Source organism: Numida meleagris, chromosome Z (genome assembly GCF_002078875.1).
Source record: "Numida meleagris isolate 19003 breed g44 Domestic line chromosome Z, NumMel1.0, whole genome shotgun sequence".
NCBI lineage: Eukaryota > Metazoa > Chordata > Aves > Galliformes > Numididae > Numida > Numida meleagris.
In genome coordinates, this window is record NC_034438.1 from 28,987,834 (window position 1) to 29,009,293 (window position 21,460).

Consider the following 21,460-nt stretch of genomic DNA (forward strand, 5'->3'; position numbering starts at 1 on the left):
TCCCAGCCTATGGAGACCACAGGAGAAAGTACGTAAAAGTTTCACAAACACACACTGTAAATGTGTCTCTGGATGCTAGCTTATTTATTGCTGCTTGAATAGAAGGGATCTGTAGGCTCTCTTCTCACCAACTGTGAGAAGCAATATATTAGCACATATGAGTTACATATTTTTATTTCACTAATACTGTCTTAAAACTCGTATATTTGCAGCCTTGCTCTTTCTTTGGTCTTTTCATCCAAAGCATTTAAGCAAAAAGTAAAGCTTTCTGTCACTTATCTGCCAACACCAGCCTTCCCTCCTCAATGAAATGATGTGGTTTTTACTGCTGCTTTTGCACTGATACATGCTGTTGTCAGCCATAGAGTGCCTGGGTGATAGTGCTGCCTAATCACTACTACTAGAGCTGAATCCTTGCTGAAGAATGCAAAGTCGCTCCTCAGAGGGGAGGAAATGCAGCTGGCTATTTACCTTTTATAAGCAATGCAGCCAGGGTGAAATCATTTTAATTTAATGAAATAACTGTTTCATGCAAGTTAGGAAGAATTTGTCTGGGGAATTCCCATCCCCAATCCCATCTTCTTCTACTGCCTTTTACTTTGGATTATTTTCAACCCCAAATAAACAGAATGTCCTGTAAATTTTATTCATTATGGATAGTGGTTTAGCAATTTCCACATACCACAAGCTGAGATTTCTCTTGCAAGCAGAACATACGTGTTTGATGTCACGTACAATAGTAAGCATCTGAAACATAGAAGCTAAAAATATAGCAGAAATTATATTGTGCTTGTGAAGTGAAGGACAAGCAATAAGAACAACAACAAAAAAAAAACAACCCTCTTTCCAGTCTTTCTCAAACATTAAGCATTCTGGCTCTTATTATCTGCATTAAAAGGACAGAGTTTTTAAAGCATTCGTGGAAAGATGAGTGCACATATTTGCATGTGTCCAGTTTGTTTAGATGTATTAAGACCTACAGCTCTATATGGATGCAAAGAATACATATTTTTATCCAGTCTAAAAACCTGAGAACTTGCTAGTTCATATTTAACACTTGTAGCAAATGAACAGTTATTGCACCAAATACTGATGTCAAAACTGCTCCTGTCTTAAAGATATTTTTGAGAATAGATGAAAACTTTTAACACCTCAATAAAGATTTCTAGATTTGTTTCTGTGAATTGGTAAGTAAATGAAAAAGGTTAAAAAATAAAGGACTGCTTCTTCCTAAGCTTTTCAATACTTACTTGCTCAAATATTTGATTCATCATGGAAACAAATTTCAATGTTTGTCAGTGAGTTTCCAAAATTTAATTAGAGTTGTTAATGACCTAACAAAAGATATCATATTAAAATTCTGATATCAAGTTTTCTAAAATGTTATAAGACTAGGAATATAATTACAGTTTTTGTATTCATTATTACGATTATGTCAGTAAGTTATGTAAGCTATGGTTAAATGGCTCAGCAAGTTTTGTAGTTTAGATCCAAGTGCTTTTATAACTGATTAGTTTTCCCAGTACATTTAAATCTGGTGAATTGTTTTTGCCTTAGGAACACAAAGCCAGTCCTATCTGGTGGGATGGGGTGGACATTTGTTACCAGAAAAGCCCTGAGAAGCTCTCAGTCTGCTTTGTTTTGTTTTCTGAAATCTTATTACAGAACATTTATACTAAGATGAACCCAAAAGTTATGAACGCTTTGTCACCATAGGCCTTGGTAATGTTTGGAGATCTGTAAGCAGGTCAAACATTTGGCTCTCCAGGAGACCATATATCACTCAGCTGCTGCATGTTTCTATGCCACCATCTTGAAAAATTGCCCTGCAGAGAAAAACAGGCATAAAACTATCTGATAACTGTGTTGCTGCAGTTCCTGGACTTACAAGCCCTTTTGCCCAGCCAGGTCCTACAGGAGGGGTCACTGTACATTTGTCAGATAGAGATCTGGCTGTGGCTTTTGCAGGAGGATCATGCAAAGCTTTTCACAGCTGCTTAGCATTAAGGAGGGAATGAGTCTAGCAGTGATGTATCACATCAAGCAATGTCCGCTTCAAGTGAAAGAGATTTAATAGACTCTAAAAATTTCCTAGTACTCCATGTCTAGATATTTATAGCCTTATGAACGGCTTCTTTCCTCTTCCTGAAAGACTCAAAGACCCTTGGAATTTAGTTGCGGTCAGTACTTCATTACAGTTAATCTTATCCTGAGCAGGGAATAAATAAAACAACATTTGATTAAGGAAACTGGTAATACAATATTAATAACAGCAAATTCCCACCACAAACACAGTGCTCAGGGAAAGTATAACATGTAATCTGAATGCAAAAAGTTTTTGCTTAAGGTTGGACAAAAAAAAAAAAAAAAAAAAGCAAAAAGCTAAAATAATGATAGAGAATAGCTGTTTAATAGGGATATCCCTGCCAGATGTTTGATTTTCTAAATCAGTATTTAGAGATCTGAATACATTTCTGACTGCCTGCTTTTCAAGAGTATTGAGTTCCTGACTACTTCCAAGTCCAAGTATAGGTAATTTGGTGGAGGCTCTCCTAAGGTAAAACTTGGCCCTCCTTATGATGATGCCAAACATTAATAACTGTGAAGAGACCCAGTTTAGGAAGGGAGAAGGCAGAAAGAGACTGACTCATGGTGCTCATATTTTCAGAAAAGAATATCATCAGAAACAGCATACACAGGAGAGTGTTTCACTGCACAAATCTATGATTTCTCTGAGATATATGAGATCCTTAATGTTTCTTTAAAAAAAAAAAATTCCCAAGTTGCAGTGCAGCTGGAGCGTTGATCTTTCATGGGTAGATCAGCGATCACACATTAATAAAAGTAGGCCATATGTAAATTAAGAAGCAATAAAATGAAGACTCAAGATATGCAGTGGGACTCAGATACTTTCGAAGGAAAAAGAGCGTTGACTCACATATCAGCATTTTCCTCACATAAATTACAGAGTTGAGAGGTAAAATTTTTTTTTGCCTTCAGTTTAGTTCTTCTAAACTATGTGAATTTGTGCCAAAAGACAAGAAGTGAATTTCAGTGTACAAGCAGCTCTTTGCTGCGCATTACCTACTGTCATGGTGTTGGATAATGTTGAGTTGACTAGGAGTTGCCAGGCAAAATTTCATCCTTTGCTATGCAGCCGCTCACTTATTCTGTTAACCTTTTGGGTGTCTGGGTGAGTGATATGGGACTGGCAGTCAGGTTTTGGAGAGTACTCTGGGGACAGTTTCTTGCCTATTCTCTTCTCAGGCATATCCTGGCACATGAGATGATGTATGTAATTGTGTGAGGCTATCAGGCAATGGCTCAAACTTTCCAGGCAGAGTGCCCAGGCAAAGCTATTGTTAGAGATGCTTTCATGAGAAAAAAAACCAAACATCAAAAGGGTCACAGTGACTCAGATACACTGGTCATGCACCATCTGCCCCTACAAGAGTGGGTGTATAAATGCATGCCTGGCACAGCCAAGGCTGCCCTTTCTGTACTTTATAGCAAGGGTGGGATGCTATGCTCCTGTGAAGAAGTCTGTTAGACAGGCAAGCAGGAGACCTTGGTCAGACATCCGCTATTGAAGAAACCAGCTGAACCCACACTGTATCCCATGAAAGACCAGTGCTGTTTTTAAAGAAAAAGGTCTGGAGACAATGATGTTGTGAGTCCAACACCAACATTCTCCTTTTTAATAAAGAAACTAACACTCACTCTTGCTTTGGATGAAAAGAACATATTTGTCAAAAAGTGCATGCATACCGGTCATTTGTTTTTTACCAGCTTTACTAGCTGCTATGATTACATTTACAATAATGCCTTCCTCAGGAAAATCAGTCTCTTGTCTCTTTCAGCATTCATCATATTCTTGATTTTTTCTTGGCTTCAGGTTGAAGTTTGTAGCTTCTAAATTGCAAATCCCTCTAGAGGGAGAGACCAGAGAAATACAGGTTTTGCCATATGTGATGAATGTCCTGCCTCACAGAATGGTCAATACCTGATTTGTCAGAGGAAGGCCCAAAAGCCTGAAAACATATTTAGTCAGTCATGTAGGAGGTCCCAACAGACTGATGCTTTGAACCTAACTCTGAGTACTACAAATGCTATCACACCCTTGCACTCTCATGTCATCCATTTCTGTGTAGATAAGTGGAAAGTGTGAAGCTCAGACTTCATCCTAACTTAGGACCTGATCCAAATGTCAGAGCAGAAGAGCAGGATTTCTCTTTCAGCAAATGAAGACAGATGTGCTCTGCCGTCATTACTGAGCCAAGTAGAACTCCACCGAGGCATGGAGATCAGTCTGCTGTTGCAACTATGCCCTCAGTCAAGGTGAGACAGCACTCTTTTCCCTTCAGCTCTTCACCTAAATCATTATTTATTTTTGCAGAATTGTACACATTTGCACAAACCACAGTGGACCATACTTCACACTGATCTCTCCAAATCTGATCATTGTTGAATATTTGTATGTCCTTGTTCCAAATGGCATAGAGTTAATTTTCTTCCTAGTCACTGGTATTATGCTGTGTTTTGGATTTAGGAAAAGAGTACTGTTGACAACACACCAACATTTTAAAAGTTTCTGAGGAGTGCTTACACAGAGCCAAAGACTTTTCAGCTTCTCACACTGCCCTGCGTTGCTAGAGGTGCTCAAGAAGCTGTGAGGGAACAGATCCAGGACAGCTAGCCCTCCAAGGATACTCCATGCTGTATGGCATCTTGCTGAACAATAAAACTGGGGAGTTGGCTAGAGAAGCCACTGCAATACTGATGATGACGATAACAGTAATATAATGTTCTCTTTCTTTTCTGTTGCATTGTACTATCTTTATGAGATTTACCTTTTTCCCAATTTTTACCCCATTCCACTGGGGGGAAATGAGCGAGTGCCTGTGTGCTGCTTAACTGCCTACTGGGTTAAATCTCAGCATTCTAGATGGCTATCACTACAAAATGATTCCTTGCTGATATATGAAAGGGCTGTCTGTTCTTTGACATGACTCAGTTCCTGACATTCTGCCTCCATCTGTAAAATGGATCTAATAATACCTCCATCAACAGCTTGTTGTGCATTTTAATTGCTTAATGTCTGAAAAATACATTTAGTTTCTGGAGTGCAAGGCATATGACAAAATTTATTTTATTTTTATGCTTTTGATGCTGATGTTTGCTTCAGTGACATCCCTATAACTGGCTCTGTCATCTAACTTTGGAAGCCAAACAGCAAGAGTGCAAACCCGGAAAGCTCTTTATCCTAATTGGTGCAGTTTATATCATGAGTAATAATTTCTGTGGCTTGGCTGGAAGAAATTAAGAAGGTAATAAAAATGCCAGACTTAGTTGTAATGAATTTAGAAATAATCGCTCATAATTTAGAGTTCATCATCCCAAAGTGTTATTTCATTTGATAGGTTTTGGTCATTATAAAGAATGTGTTTCTTCTTGCATCTGAAACCACATAAAAAGGGACAGTACTTTATGGCTGCTATATTCTTGATGAGATATTAAAATTTTCCAGTGCAGAAGCAGATGAGTGGGGGAAGAGGGAGGGGAAATATTCATTTGAAGGTTGTATTTCCCCCGGGCTTTTGTGGTCTCTGCTTTAAGTATGCATGATAGTCTTGAGGCTGGGGCTTCCTTTTTTATTTTTATTTTTTTCCCTTATAGCTTGCTTTATGTGCCCCTGTGTGCTTTTTACATAATTAACTTGGACAATCTTGTGAAAGATGCAGTTAATTGATTTTTGAACTTCACACAGACCTCTCTGTAACATGCTACCCAAGGAAAGAGGTGGCCTATCTGTCTTTTCACACAGTATGTCACTTACATTTTTTGTTTCCAAACAGCTAATAGACTGGTTTCCTTTTTTAAAACTGTTAACTATACTTCTCTGGAAAATCCTTCACACTTTGCTTACTACAAGAATAAAGCCTTCAGAGCTCAGATTCTCCTTTCTGTTTCTCTTCTTTTTGCTTTATTTCTCCCATCTTTTCCACCTTATTTTCCTTTCTCTTATTTTCCTCTTTCCCATTTCTCCTTTTGCCTTTTCACCTTCCCTTTCTTCTTCCTATTTTTTTTTTTGTTTGCTAACTCTGAACAGGCTGTGGGTATATTTCAATAGTCACAGGTTTTGAACATTGCAGTCAGCAGAGCAAAACAAACCCTTCTGACCCAGCAGGAAGCATGCTTTTCAGCTAATCATTTATTGTGAATGTCATTCAGGTACTTCCATTAATGTGTAACTGCCAAGTGTGCTGATTCTGCCACTGTTGCACAGGATGAAAGTGGCAGGAAAGATTATTAGATTTCTTCTTGTTTAAAATCCTCAGGGTTCTGTTTTCTAAGTATTTCATAACTCTAGAATGAAAGTAAATATTTGAAATTACTTGGATTTTCCCTGCTAGAAAATGACAACTTAATTATTCAGTTACTTTGTGTCCACGATCTTTCTCAGTTGTTTAGATTTTTTCTTTTTGTTTGTTGATTATTCCCCATTAGCTCTCTATCACTGCCTCTTGAGGAAGTCTGTGAATGGATGTGAACTGTCGTTTTGCAAAGACTTCATGAATGAAGTTACCAAAAATCCTTACACTTAAACCATCCTAGGAATTTTAAGCACAGTTTATGATTACTTTGCATTCTTCAGGGTGAGCCCTGGAGACTCTCAGAAGAGTATCACCTGTTATTAAGCCATTTGGGCTGGTACTCAAATGGATACCTGTTGTTTTCTTGTGTTCAGTCGAAGCATTAGTTATGATCTTAGGAAAGTTAAGTTCTGTTCTTGCGGCCAAAGCTGTGTTTGTCCAGTGTAAAAATGTGTACCTGTAGAAGAGGATTCCCTTGCACCATATTAGGTGATGAAAAGGCATCTGGCTCTTCCTTGATCAATCAAACAAAAAAATCACAACTGATTTCAACCGTAGCCACAAATGGGCATAGGTAAGCCCAATGCCTGCACTTTTTCCAGTTAAATAATCGGAGAAGTTTTCACCATATGGAATCTAGGAAATCTTACGAAGCAGAATTTCTTTCAGAAGCTGGTACAATGTTTTCCCATGGTTTACTGAAGCTTAATTGCTGGCACCAATAAAAAGCATAAACATTTTCTCCTTTCAATGATAGCAATTTTATTTTTATGATCTTCCGAAATCCTACCTCTAAACTTTAAGTCCAGGGTGACCTGAAATATTGGGAAGCAAAGTGCATTATTTTTCACAGCAAATTTTTACACTGGCTTCTTCTGCTTATCGGAACCAATTTTAAAACTACCCATCCCTTCTTTTCCCTATCTCATGTAAGCCATTACCATTACCTTTTTATTCCCCATGAAGGTCAGTTAATAATTCCTTCCTTATTTTTCTACAAGGCAATAACACCGTGTTAGTATATACATTTTTTGTTTAAGTCTACTGGACTAAGAAAGTTCCATACATTATAGGCCAGGCTCAAATTGCCTGGTTTCTGATGCCATCACACGTCTTCTCAGAGCATCTCCCCTAACATTTTGGAAATAGGTTTTGCTCTGACTCATCACCATCTTTGTCTCCATCTGCACAAATGTTCTTGCTAAATGTGGGACCATGTCCTCATTTGTCGATTTTCAAATTTTGTTTGTTGCCATCAAACATTTTGAGGCCATTTGGCACTATGTTTCTTCTTACAACTTCTGTACACCTATGCCTGCAATCTTTACTCAGGTTCATTGTAGATTTTGTGGAAAAGATGAAAAAGCTCCCCTTTTCTACTGCTGGATAGGCTCAAAGCTTGATGTGCCCTGGATAGCATTGCAAATACAAGTTAGGAATATTAAACTTATACATCCAAATCAACAACAACAAGAAAGAATAAAAAAATATTTCAAAGGCATTTATTGGAGTTTCTGGTGTGTTGTCATATTAGTTCTCAAACTGTATGCTTTCAAATCCAGGGCACAAGAACTTCCATATCTGCATACCAGTAGTAGGTGATCCCCTGGAAGACAGTCCTCTTCTACAAGTTTGCTTTGGGCAGGAGGAAGATATGGAAGATTAAAGGAATAAGGACATGCAAACAAATCAGTTATAAAAATGTCATGAAAATTGGAGGTTAAGACTCCAGTTTTATGCAATGCTGAAGTCTTAAATTTAGTCTGAAAGGCTATGAATTGCTGCAAATGTTACTTATTGGTTAGATTATAGCTCCCATAAGAACCGAGCAAAACAACATTCATAGGGCACTATTATGCTATTTCTATTTTTTCTTAACTATCCCTCTACCTACCACCATCGTAACCTTAAAATATACTTTCTTATTTTTATTATGACTGATCTTTCCTGGGGCACCAGCTACTTTCAGCACCTTTAAAGATAAGTTTTTGGTAGGAAAAGCTACTGAAACTGTTCTAACCATAGACATTAGTAATGCTTAAAATGTTTCAATGCAGTTTTCAGTTCACAGAATCATAAAATGGTTTGTGTTGAAAGGGACATTTAAGATCATCTAGTTCCAACCCCTGTGCTGTAGGCATGGATGTTGCCGAACGCAGGCAACCCTCTGTATTTTATCCTCGCACGCTAAGACCAAAAGTCTGGCACCAATATGATGAACAGCAAAATGGCGTTTATTGGTAAAAGTTACAGAACTATATAGCATTTCTTATCTTTTAAGAGACTGTTCCAGAAGCTCTCGCGGGCTACTGGCCAATCATATTGAATATGTCCACTCGCTTTCAAAAACCCATATATAGAGTGGTCATGCAGTTTGTTATCAAAACAAAAAGTGCTGCCTCTGGGTCCTACGTCATGGGTTCAACTAAGTAGGTCAGCCAATAGCCAAACACCATGGGGAAGGGTCTTCCGCATTACATCCCAAGCGCTCTGTTTTTCACTTAATACAACACATGGACACCTCCCTTTAGACCAGGTTGCTCTAAGCCCCATCCAGCCTAGCCTCCATGGCTTCCAGGGAGAGGGCATTCACAGCCTCACTGGACAACCTGTTCCAGTTCCACAGTAAAGAATTTCTTCTTCTAGTCTAAATCTACTCTCTTCTAGTTTAAAAGCATTTCCCCTTATCCCATCACTACATGCTCTAAAAGAAGTCCCTCTCCAGCTTTCCTGTAGACCACCTTCAGGTACTGGAAGGCTGCTACAAGGTCTTCTCAGAGCCTTCTCTTCTCTAGGCTGAAGAGCCCCAGCTCTCTCAGCCTGTCCTCGTAGGGAGGTTGTAATAGCAGAAGGACCAGCACCATGGGAAGATGTTGCAAAAGCATAATGGCAGAAAGACCAGTGAGATGTAGAAACATTACAAAAGAAAGAAGAGAAATGTTCACCTGTCTCCAAGGATCTAGGCTTACAGAAGAAACTCCACAGAGAAGAGATCTTCAGCAAGGGATCCTTCCTTGGAGCAGTCAGCCCTTAAATGAGGTCCAAGAGAGGTGGAGCCAGGCTCCACCTCTTCTGGTCACACAGGTGAATTGCCTCCACCTGGGCTCCCAGGGCTGAGTGGGTCTTGTCTCCAGGTGCTTGACTAGTGGTTCAGGCTGTGACTCAGCAGTTCCAATACAGAGGTGCTCTAGCCCTCTGGTTATCTTCATGTCCCTTCTCTGGGCCTGCTCCAACAACTCCCTATCCTTCCTGTGCTGGGGGCTGCAGAACTGGATGCAGTTCACATGTAAGAGGCAGATATTGTGAGTAGTTATAAGTTAATTTAATATTGATTGTTATAGTAGTCTCTCTTTTATTTAAAACATAAAGATATAAGATAAACTTTATTATTTTATTGTTTAAAACTACAGAGGTGAAAAATGTGCAATTACACTTTACTTATTTGGATGTGTCTCATTAGAATCATATAATTATTAACATTGGGAAAGACCCCTAAGAGAATCTAGTCCAGCTATTTGTCTACCACCAATATTGCCCACTAAACCATGTCCTTAAGTACCACATCTACACGTTTCTTGAACACCTCCAGGGGTGGTAACTCCACCATGTCCCTGGGCTGCCTGTTCCAGTGCCTGACCGCGCTTTCAGGGAAGAATTTTTTACTCATATCCAACCTGAATCTCCCCTAATGCAACTTGAGGCCATTACATTATTCAACTCTAAGAGGTATTTAACATTAAACAATTTAGATATTATTGGTAAGCATTGGAATAACTGTTTTAAATATCTAATGTTTCTAGTTATAGCAATCATCCTGAGCTGTAGAAATTTTAAGATTTATGGTGGTGAGAAGTTTATTATCAATTGATATATACATAATATTAATAACAATAACATATTTTCATTTAAACTTAATTTATTTTCAATATTTAATTGGATCTTAAATTCAAAAGTTGATTTTTTTAAATTTGATTTTTATTTCCTTAATGATTGATCAACTGTAAGCTATAATGTAGCAAGTAGAAACATTTAATTTTTAGAGCTATTTGCTAGTATTAGGAGCCAAAGAGTGAACTGATGTATTTGCCACTATTTTTTCATCTGCTGAACAGGAGGAACATTTTCTAACCCGTACATTTTTGTTTTAGTAGAGTGTCTATTGTACTGTTATAATGAAAGATGATGGAAAACATCTGGTTTCCTTAAGTAACGCTTGAAGCAATGTTTCACATCCTTAATTGTGTTTTACACTTATACCACTTATTTTTCTGTCTGAAACCACTTGCTATCATTAAATTCCAGAGGTAGTAAAAAGTAGTAAAATACATTTTTCCGCTGAAGAAAATGAAGAAATCAAGGAGAGAAATATAGAGTATCAACATCTTTATAATTTCATCAAGGAAAATGTAAGAACTTGGATCTACAGACTCTAGGTGACTTAGATTACGTTTCCTCCTGTTATCAAAATCAAACACAAAAGCAACAAGAATAAGGGAGTAGAAACTTATCAAAATTCAGTTTTCCTAATCAAGAAACAGCTGTATAAGAACATAGCTATATTTGCTTATAAATCATGTGACTGAATGTTACGTGAGAGCTGAGTTGACTAATTTGCTATGAAATCTGAAGAAAATTAGTGTCACGTTTTACCAGTCACTTCAACCATCGTAAGGATGGGAAGTGCAGGAAGACACTGAAGAGAACATGTAAAGAAAGACAAATGTTTCCTTTAGTCCATGTAAAAAAAAAAAAAAACAGGCTGAACATTACTCAAGAATAGGACTACTGTTATTTTCTTGAAATCACTGGTATAGAAACAACAAATGTCAGCTGGTGTAATATTTCAATACCTGTTTCATGTCCATCAAAATAAAAAAGGGCCAGAAAAAGAAGAAAAAAAAAAAAAGGTAGGAGAAGTCTGACGAAGAGGATGATTTTCAGAATCTGGAAAAGGTTTGGGATTTTTTAATCCTTCTCTGTATGGAACAGTTACCTATAGTGGGTAGATATAAGGCATGAAGAAAATAGTGCAAAGTGCTCTTCCTTTTCAAAAAGCACATTGGAAGTGTTAAGGAGAAGCCCCCACATCAGAACAGGAGTTGAACCACCCTTGTGTCTTGATGGATTAAGGATTCTGCCTAAAGGGTGCGTCTGCATGCGAGTGGGCCATTTGCCCAGTCTTCTTCCCCAGGTTGAGTCAGCTGAGTTTAATGGGTTTTGCTCACTTTCACAAAAAAAAACACAAAGAAAAACAAGATAAACAAGTCTTCCTAAAGGACCAATGTATTGTTCTTGAGTTAGCCCATGCCACAACATCACATCTCTGGCTATGAAGAGGTCTGTTGCGTACCCCCAGGGACAAGAATGTGAGTGCTCTCTTTGCCACCCTCTTCTGCTCCATCTCAGCAGTTGCAAGCATGCCTGGTTTTCCTTTCCATGTTGCTGTTGCTGCCATTGTTCATAAAGGCTGGAAGCCTGGTTAACGAATGTCACTGCAAGTTGCTCTCCCACAGATACTTTCACATCCCATGGCTGGCTGGCAGCCTGCAGTGAGCTACTTTTCTCTCTGTGGTATCTGGAAAAAACTGGTGGGCTCAAAGAGAAGAGTTGCCCTTGTCCAGTCCTGCTGATGAAGGCACAGATGCTGATAGGTGTCCCTGTGTTATCCCTCTGTGTAGGAACTTGTCAGAGCCCATGGCACCACTAGAGCAAATAGCACATGAACATAATACATGTGTATGTATTTATGTAGAAAATCCAGGCACACAGCCCTGATTGCGGTGGCCAGCCACTGGACTTAATCAGCTTGTACCTTAATTTGTATACCAACAAAGCCTCTTTAAATTATGGACTTTTCATGTTGGCATTCTAAATACTATTTTTAAAAGCACATTAATATTTAGACAGTTTTCCTGTATTATTATGCTGTAAGGTGTAAAGTGTTATAGTTTAGAGTTTGGGATACGGAGAAGGTGCTTGTTCTTGCCTAATCACGCCTCCAAGTAGGAAAATACCAGCTAAAAATTATAAACTTGATTATTCCTCACAGGTAAATGGTGTTGAATTCGTGGTGGCCACTCTTGCCATTTATAAATATGAAATGCAAACTTATGTTGCCTTAGAGCATCACAAATAAACTTTCTCTCAAGAAGGGAGAAAAATGTTCTCAGATGAAGAACTGTTAGCATTATAACACAAGAAAGGTGAGCTTTGGAAAGTTTAACACTGTCAGAGTTGCAAAGAAACTTACCTCAGAAGAAAGGACAGAGACCTTCTTACCAGCTCACATAGACAGTTATAAGTGGCAATACCTACATGTGCACTGGTTGAGTTTGCAATCTCAATGAATATGGGCCTGGCAAAAAGAAAAGTCGGAACACTGAACACCAGATGAGTGAACTTCTGTCTGCTTGATGAATTATCAGATGAGAACCTTTGGGAAGCTGTCCTTAGGGGCAAAGGAACAGAGCAAAGCTGGCAGCTCTCGAAGAAAACCTTTCTGAGGGCATAAAAGTTCTTCATCCCCCAGTATAAGAAATCAAGTCGGGGAGGGGGGAGGCCGACCTATCTGAGCAAGGACCTGCAGTTGGACTGAGGGAAAAGAAGGACATTTACAGGCAGTGAAAGCAGGGATGTGTGTCTGGGGAAGAATACAAAGATGCCATCCAGATACACAGAGATGAGATCAGAAAAGTCGTGAAAGCCAATGTGTACAATGGAACTGAATTTGGTGAGAAATGTGAAAAATTACAAGGGATTCTACAGATACACTGGTCAGAAGAGACAAGCAAAGGAGAATGTACTCCTTCTGATGATTGAGAAGAAAGAACTAACTTCAACAGACATGGAGTAGGCTGAGGTATTCAACACGTTCTTTGCCTTGTTCTTTACTGGCAGTCAGGCTTCCCACATCTCTCATGTCCCTTAAGCTATAGGCAGGAGTCAGGGAAGCAAAATCCCTCTACTGTAATAGCAGAGGAAGTCAGAGACTGCTATTCAGAAACCAAGATATTCTATGAGTCTACGATTTTATGATTCTGTGATACATCCAATGCCTATCAGTAAAAGTATGAATAGTCTTCAAGGCATTACGTGTTGGGGACTATGGAAATAGCAATGCAGAAAGGATGCAAACAGCAGACAATTTTAATAATTAGGGAAGTTAATAGAGACTATTTGGTGTCATTCCAGGGAGGATTTTGGTAGATTTTTTCCATCTTGCATCACAAGGCAAAAATGGCATAGATCATTGTTCCCAGCTTCCCAGTTTTCCAGTTTCAGATATTCAGAAGTTCTGCATCTGGATTCACGATAGCAACTGGGAAACAGCAATGTCAAGCAAGACACCAGCTAGCAAGCTGGGAATATGCTGATTTCAAGAATTCACTGTTTTTGCACCACTGTATATCAGTGACTCTGATGTTATTAATTCTTTTATACTCTGGGCTTACTAAGACATACTAAGACCATACTGAAACTGCACCATATGATTAACATACTTTCCATACAGTGTGCATTTAAGAATTAAAATCCACCTATTATTTTCCTTTTTACTGAGGTGTGGAGTTTATATGGACCATTCTCCATACTGTCTTTCATGAATAACTGAATCTGACTCTCATCTTGGTTGGTTCTCTACCATTCTTTTTTCATCCACTGAGTCCATGTAGTAAACTATGATACTTATATGTAATTCATAATGCATGCATCTCTTAGTATATCCTAGAAAGATTTGCTTTTTTCACTTGTGTTAGTATATATATGCATGTACTTTTTGACGTGCAGCCTATCATCATATTCATCGTCTTTTCCAGCTAAAATTCTGAAAAGCAAGATGCAGAGCAGTCTGCACAAACTAAAAAAAATAAATGCTTCCTATCCAGAAATATTGTCAAGAAATAGAAAAAAATAATTTGGGAGGGACCTTCAAAGTCATCAAGTCGCAGAATCACAGAATTGCAGGGATTGGAAGGCACCTCACGAGATCATCAAGTCCAATCCACCTGCTAAAGCAGGTTCCCTACAATAGGTTACACAGGTAGGAGTCCAGAAGGATCTTCAATATCTCCACAGAAGGAGACTCCAAAGTCCAACTACTTGACTCCTTCAGAGTTGATCAAATATTAAAACATATTATTGAAGGCATTGTCCAAATATCTCTTGAACTTAGAGAGGCATTTAGCATCAACAGCTTCTCCAGGGAGCATGCTGCAGCATTTGAACACCCTCATGGTAAACAGACTTTTCCTTATGCCACAACTGATTATTTTCTGGTGCAGCTGTGTGGTATTCCCAGAACCCCTTTCGTACTTTATCAGAGAGAAGACACTAGCACTTTCCTCTCCTAATTCCCTGTTCAGGAAGCTGTAGAGAGCAATGAGGCCATCTCTTAGCCTTTTTTTCTCGGGATGTTACCCAAGTGTTCTCAGCCTTTCCTCACAAGGCCCTCCAGCCCTTTTACCAGATTTGTTGACTTCTTCTGGACGCTTCAAGTATCTTAACATCCTTTTTATATTGTGGAGACTGGAACTGTGCACAGTATTCAAGGTGAGGCTACACAAACACTAAATACAGTAGGAGAATCCCCTCTTTTAACCATCTGACTATGCTGTGCTTAATGTACCCCAAAATGTTGTTTGCACTCTTGTCTGTCAAGGCACGCTGCTGGCTCCCATTAAGCCTCCTGTCAACAAGCACCAGCACATCTGTTTTTGCTGAGATCCTCTCCAGCTGCTTGTCTCTCAGTCTGTGCCTGTATCTGGCGATACTCAGTCCCAGGTGTGGAACTTGGCATCTTCCTTTTGTTGAACTTCATGCCATTAAGGATTGTAGAATTCTCCAAGGTACTTAGATCACTTTGCTAAGCCTCTTGCCCCTCCTGGGATTCAACAGCACTTTCCAGCTTAATATCATTAGAAAATTTGCTAAGGATGGATTTAACTCTTGCATGCAGATCATTGATAAAAAAGCGCTGAACAGAATTGGCCCTACAATTGCCCTGGAAAACACAATGGTGATCAAGTCTTTCTAGCCAGAGGTAGCCCCGTTCACTACAAGACTTTGATTTCAATCACTCAGCTAGTTCATCTCTCAGCATAGAGTGAACCAATGTTCATCTCACAGTTGAGCAACTTGTCCTGAAGGATCTGTAAGGGACAGTATCCAAGTTCTTAATGAAAGTAAGGAAGATTATGTCCATTGCCTTCCCTTGACAAAGCGATTGGTGGTAAGCAACGTGGCTTCACCAGGGGCAAGTCATGCCTGACAAACTCTGTGGCCTTTTATGATGGAGTTACAGCATTAGTGAAAAAAAGGAAGAGCAACTGACGCCATCTATCTGGACTTCTGCAAAGCATTTAACACAGCCCTGCATGACATTCTGATCAAGAAATTGGATAAGTATGGGTTCAATGAATGAACTGCTCACTGGATAAGGAATTACTGGGTGGTCCCACTCAGTTGCAGTCAAAGGCTCAATATCTGAATGGAGAATGGTGATGAGTAGTATTCCTCAGGGGTCAGTGATGGCTCTGGTACTATTTAACGTCTTTGCTGGTGACATGGACATGGCGGTGTCATCCACCGCCAGCAAGCTCGTGGATGACACCGATTTGTGTGGAGCAGCTGACATGTTAGAGATGAGGGATGCCAGCCAGAGAGACCTGGACTCACTTGAGATGTGAGCCCATGCCAACCTCAAGTTCAACAAAGCCAAGTGCAAGGTCCTGCATCTGGGTCAGGGAAATTCAAAGCACAAATACAGGCTGGGAGGAGAATGGCTTCAGAACAGCTCTGAGGAGAAGGATTCAGGCTTTCCCGTTGATGAGAAACTCAACATGAGCTGGCAATGTGAGCATGCAGCCCAAAAGGCCAACTGGATCCTGGGCTGCATGAAGAGAAGCATGATCAGCAGGTCAAGAGAGGTGATTCTACTCCTCTACTCTGCTCTCATGAGACCTCACCCTGGAGTACTGTGTCCAGTTCTGGGGCCCTCAGGATAAGAAGGATGTAGAGGTATTGGAGCAGGTCAAGGCAAGGGCCATGAAGATGATCAGAGGGCTGGAACACCTTCCCTATGAGGACAGGCTGAGAGAGTTGGGGTTGTTCAGCCTGGAGAAGAGAAGGCACTGGGGGGACCTTAGCAGCCTTCCAGTATCTGCAGGGGGCCTACAGGAAAGCTGAGGAAGGGCATGTAGAGATAGGATGAGGGGTAATGGCTATAAACAGGAATAGGGTAGATTTAGACTAATCATAAAGAAGAAATTCTTCAGTGTGGGGGCAGTGAGACACTGGAACAGGTTGCTCTGAGAAGTTGTGGATGCCCTCTCCATGGAGGCATTCAAAACCAGGCTGGATGGGGCTTTGAGCAATCTGGTCTAGTGGGAGATGTCCTTGCCTGTGGCAGGGGGATTGGAACAAGGTGATGTCTAATGTCCCTTCCAACCAAAACCATTCTATGATTCATCCATCAAATGGTAGAAAATCATTTAACTAAGACAGAACTTTCCCTTGATGAATCCATGTTGACTGCGTATAATAATAGATGCTTTGTTTTTTAAAAGCCTTTCAATATCTCCCAGGCTAATCTTCTCCATAGGTTTTCCAGGGACTGAGGTTGAACTAACAGGTCTGGAGTGTCCTGGGCTTTCTCTCATGCTCTTTTTGTGGATTGGTACAGCGTTGCCTGGTTTCCAGTCAGCAGTGACCTCCCCAGACTCCCATGAACTTTGATAATCTGTATCAGTATAGGACTTAATCCAACAATGTGCTGAATATCTGGAGACAGAATCAATAAAACACAGGATACTCTACAGCTGTGAGGACATTAACAGCATGATTTCAAGCAAAATACTTATAATACTGAAAGTCGAATGAATCAGAGTATTACACTAACGAGGCTGAATAGGTCAGCTTCTTCAAAAATTGAAGTTACAGCGTCGATTCAGAATTGGAAACCACAGCCAGGCTGGCTGTGAGACCTTCCTGGAGTTTTTGTTTGTTCAATGAGAGAACAAATATTTTTCACTACTTAGGATTAGGTTCTGGAAGGAGAAATAGCTGTAGCTATTAAAAATAGGATATTACAGTACTTTCACAGGGATAAGAAAATGAGACAGATGACAGAAAAGAAAATGTAGGTAAAACTTGAAGACTGAAAGACGAACTTCTCCTAAGACACAGTTATGGATAAATTGCAATTAGATACAGATATGTTTTTCCAAATCATATTGAAGGAGTCTTCTCTGTATATATCTGAGGGAAAAAAAATAACCTTTATAATGCCAAGATTAAGAACATGTTAAAAGATTCTGCTGAAAAACAAAAATGTCTCTCTACTGGAAAATATGGTAGCTTTGTGGGAATTTAAAAATAGATTGCTTATTGCAATTATACTTACCCTGGTAGCAAAGCTTTTAAATTACAGCACTCCAGGAGACATAGTTTAGGATGGAAAATAGGTACTTAAGAAAGTGTAGAGAACATGCAAAGATGTGAAAATATAGGTATCAGAGAAAATGCAGCAATTTCCAGTGTCAAATTTATAAAATATTCACAATCTCAAATTCAAAAATGCAGAATAGTACAAAATTTCTCATTGTCACTTGGAATCAAATTTAAATATTGATTACTTAGAATTGCATTGCTAGCAAAACTTTATGTCTGTTGTACCAAAAAGATGTTCATACTTTTGATTGGTATAATATTTGAGATAGGTAATTCTTGCACTGTAACTTGCAGTCACATTTTTGCATAAAATATGTAGGTCTCCCTGAAAGTAATACCCTTTTATTTATTTCCACAGAGACTAAAACAGATACAAAGAACACAATAACACTATTTGATAGAACAAATTCTCAGTTACAAAACACGATTTTACAACATAGTGCCTACCATTAGCTATGCATTTTAACCAGCGATGAACAAGAGCATGCATTCCGCTCTTGTGAAAATCTGCATCAGCAGAGGTGGCCCATTGTTGCCACTGCTGAAACACACGACACACCCCTCACTGTGCCCACATCACTTTTGTCTCCACAAATGTTTAGCAAGCATTGAAGAATATCAATGGATACATTTTTTTCCACGTGGAGGGATTCAGTGACACATCTTTGCTTCATGCGTACCTCCATGTCAGACACCATTCTGTCAAACTGCCCCTCTGCTGCCATCTGAGATACAGCAACAAAGTGTAATGGACTGTTGGTGGGAAAGTTCAACCTCTACTGCTATATGAAAACCATCCACCTCTAAGGTCATGGGCCAACAGAATAAAATAGAAGGCATTGCCTTCAGAGCAGCCCTCATGTTTGGAAGTTGGCCTTTCTTGCCATCCTGTTTAAATGCATTATGTTTGAATGCATCCCCCTAGTAGTTATAATAGAATAAAGTGACTAAGTATAACATACTCTGAATACGTTCCTTGGAGAATTCAGCTTTAACTAGCTAACATCTATTGATACAACCTGCTCTTCACTTACTAGGCAAATATCATTCCACTGGATAGAATTATTTCTGAAATCAGCAGCACATCTTTTCTGTGACACTGAAGTCATTATTAAGGACTTGCAAGGAGCTTGAGGGTCCTACCTACTGTGCGCATTAACCTTGTGAACTATGCATGAATAAGATAATAAAATTGCAGTGAACAACCTGTGAGTGATGCACATTTTTTTTACTGCTTTCAATTGCACATATTCCCTTTTGTATTTATAGACCTTGCCATGTTCTTTTTATAAATCAGTTCTAAAGTGTTGATTTCTTAAAATTTATTTATTTATTTATTTAACTTTAAATAGAGATATGCATTGCTGAGTCACTTTGGGCCTGTGAGACCTTGCCTTTGAGACAGACTCAGATATCCTGAAATCATCCCTTCCTTCTTCCTAGTCAAAAATTTGGCAGCTATCATAGAATCATAGAATTGTAGAATCATGGAATTGAGTTAGAAGGGAGCCTTAGAGGTCATCTTGTCCAACACCCCTGCAACGAACAGGGACACCTACAGCTAAACCAAGTTGCTCAGATCCAGCCTGATCATGAATGACTCTAAGGATGGGACATCACTGGGCAACCTGTTCCAGGTTCATTGTAAAAAACTTTTCCCTTATATCCAATCTAAATTTCCCCTCTTTTAGTTTGAAAACATTTCCCATTGTCCTGTCACAACAGACCCTGCTAAAGAGTCTGTTCCCTTCTTTCTTATAGCCCCAGTTTAGGTAATGAAAGGCTGCTATCAGGTCTCCCATACTCTACCCCACTCCACGCTGAACAGCCCCAGCTGTCTCAGCCTGTCCTTGTAGGAGAGGTGTTCCACCCCTTGAATCATTTTTGTGGCCCTCTGGATGCGATCCAGCAGGTCCATGTCTCTCCCGTACTAAGGACTCTGCATCTGGACACAGTACTCCAGGTGAGGCATCACCAGCTCATAGAGGGGCAGGATCACCTCCCTTGCCCTGGTGACCACACTTCTTTTGATGCAGCCCAGGATACAGTTAGCTTTCTGGGCTGTTAGGCCACACTGATGGCTCATGTCCAGCTTGCCATTCACCAGCACTCCCAAGTGCTTCCTTTCCAAAACATGGGTGTGGCATTGTATTTTTTCCAGGCACTAGGGAATTCTCCTGACTGCCAAAACTTCTCAAATATCATTGAGAGCAGATCTTCTCTGTCATTTTTCTTGTCTTCTCTTACAAGAAACTGAAAAGCTGTCTTGTTTGTAGTCTCTTCTGGTTTTTTTTTTTTTTTTTTCAGAGCGTGCTGAATCATCTAATGCTTTACATTGGTGGTTAATGACAAGATAAGTCACATAAAATATCTCAGGCCACACCAAGGAAGAGTTCAGTGCTCTTTGGACTGTCCTGTCCTCCTTCTATCTCTATAGATTTAGATTTCAGTGCAAGATAACTTGTCTCCTCCCTCCTTGGCCCATTATTATTAGGTCTCCTCAAGCGATTCTTATGAAAACTATTTATTTAAGCTTGTTCTTATTGGCCATTGGATACCTCAAGGGACATTTCTCCTCAGAGAAACTTCAGGGTTTAGATGGGTGCTCTCATTGATCAGTACTGTGACAAAGCTTTACCCCAAAATCACCAACTTTAGACTAGCAGGAATAAAAGTCCTGAGGTTAACTTGGCCTCACCTCTCTGTATTTTTAGACTGATTCATTAGACTGTAAATAGATGCCAGGTGGAGGCCGGTAGCAAGTGGTGTCCCCCAGGGGACTGTCTTGGGACCAGTGCTCTTTAACATCTTTACCAGTGACACTGACGATGGAATTGAGTGCACTCTCAGCAAGTTTGTTGATGACACCAAGCTGAGTGGTGCAGTTGACACAATGGAAGGAAGGGATGCCATTCAGAGGGACCTCAACAGACTTGAAAGGTGGGCCCGGGTGAATCTAATGAGGTTCAACACAGCAAAGTGCAAGGTTTTGCGACTGGGCCAGAGGAATCTCAGGCATATATAAAGACTGGGAGGAGCAATCCTTGAAAGTAGCCCTGCAGAGAAGGACCTGGGGAGCCTGGTGGATGTAAAACTTATTAACATGAGCCAGAAGTGTGCTCTTGCAGCTCGGCAAGCAAATGGTATCCTGGGCTCCATCAGAAGAAGGGTGGCTAGCAGGACAGGAAGGTGATTGTCACTCTCTACTCTGCCCTAGTGAGGCCCCATCTGGAGTACTGCATCCAGGTCTGGGGCCCCCAATACAAGAAAGAGTGGGAGCTGTTAGAGAAGAGGTTCAGAGGAGGGCCACTAAGATGATTAGAGGGCTGGAGCACCTCCCCCTACAAAGACAGGCTGAGGGAGCGGGGCTTGTTAGCCTGGAGAAGAGAAGGCTTCAGGGTGACCTCACTGCAGCCTTCCAGTACTGAAAGAGAGCCAACAAACAGGAGGGGAGTCAACTCTTTGAAAGGGTAGATAATGGCAGGACAAGGGGAGATGTTTTTAAGTTGAAGGAGGGGAGATTTATGTTGGATATCAGGGGAAGTTCTTTACCAAGAGAGTGGTGAGGTGATGGAACAGGCTGCCCAGAGAGGCTGTGGATGCCCCGTCCGTGGAGGTGTTCAAGGCCAGGTTGGATGGGG

At 40.1% G+C, this 21,460-nt stretch overlaps 1 long non-coding RNA gene across 2 annotated transcripts in view; it reads left to right on the forward strand.

The window, feature by feature from the left end:
- The window catches only part of LOC110390180, a 31,992-nt gene continuing 14,617 nt past the window's right edge, over positions 4,086-21,460 (forward strand). For both annotated transcript variants that reach the window (XR_002433615.1, XR_002433614.1), the window contains exon 1: positions 4,086-4,338. This is a non-coding gene — a long non-coding RNA (uncharacterized LOC110390180). The remainder of the gene's footprint in view (positions 4,339-21,460) is intronic.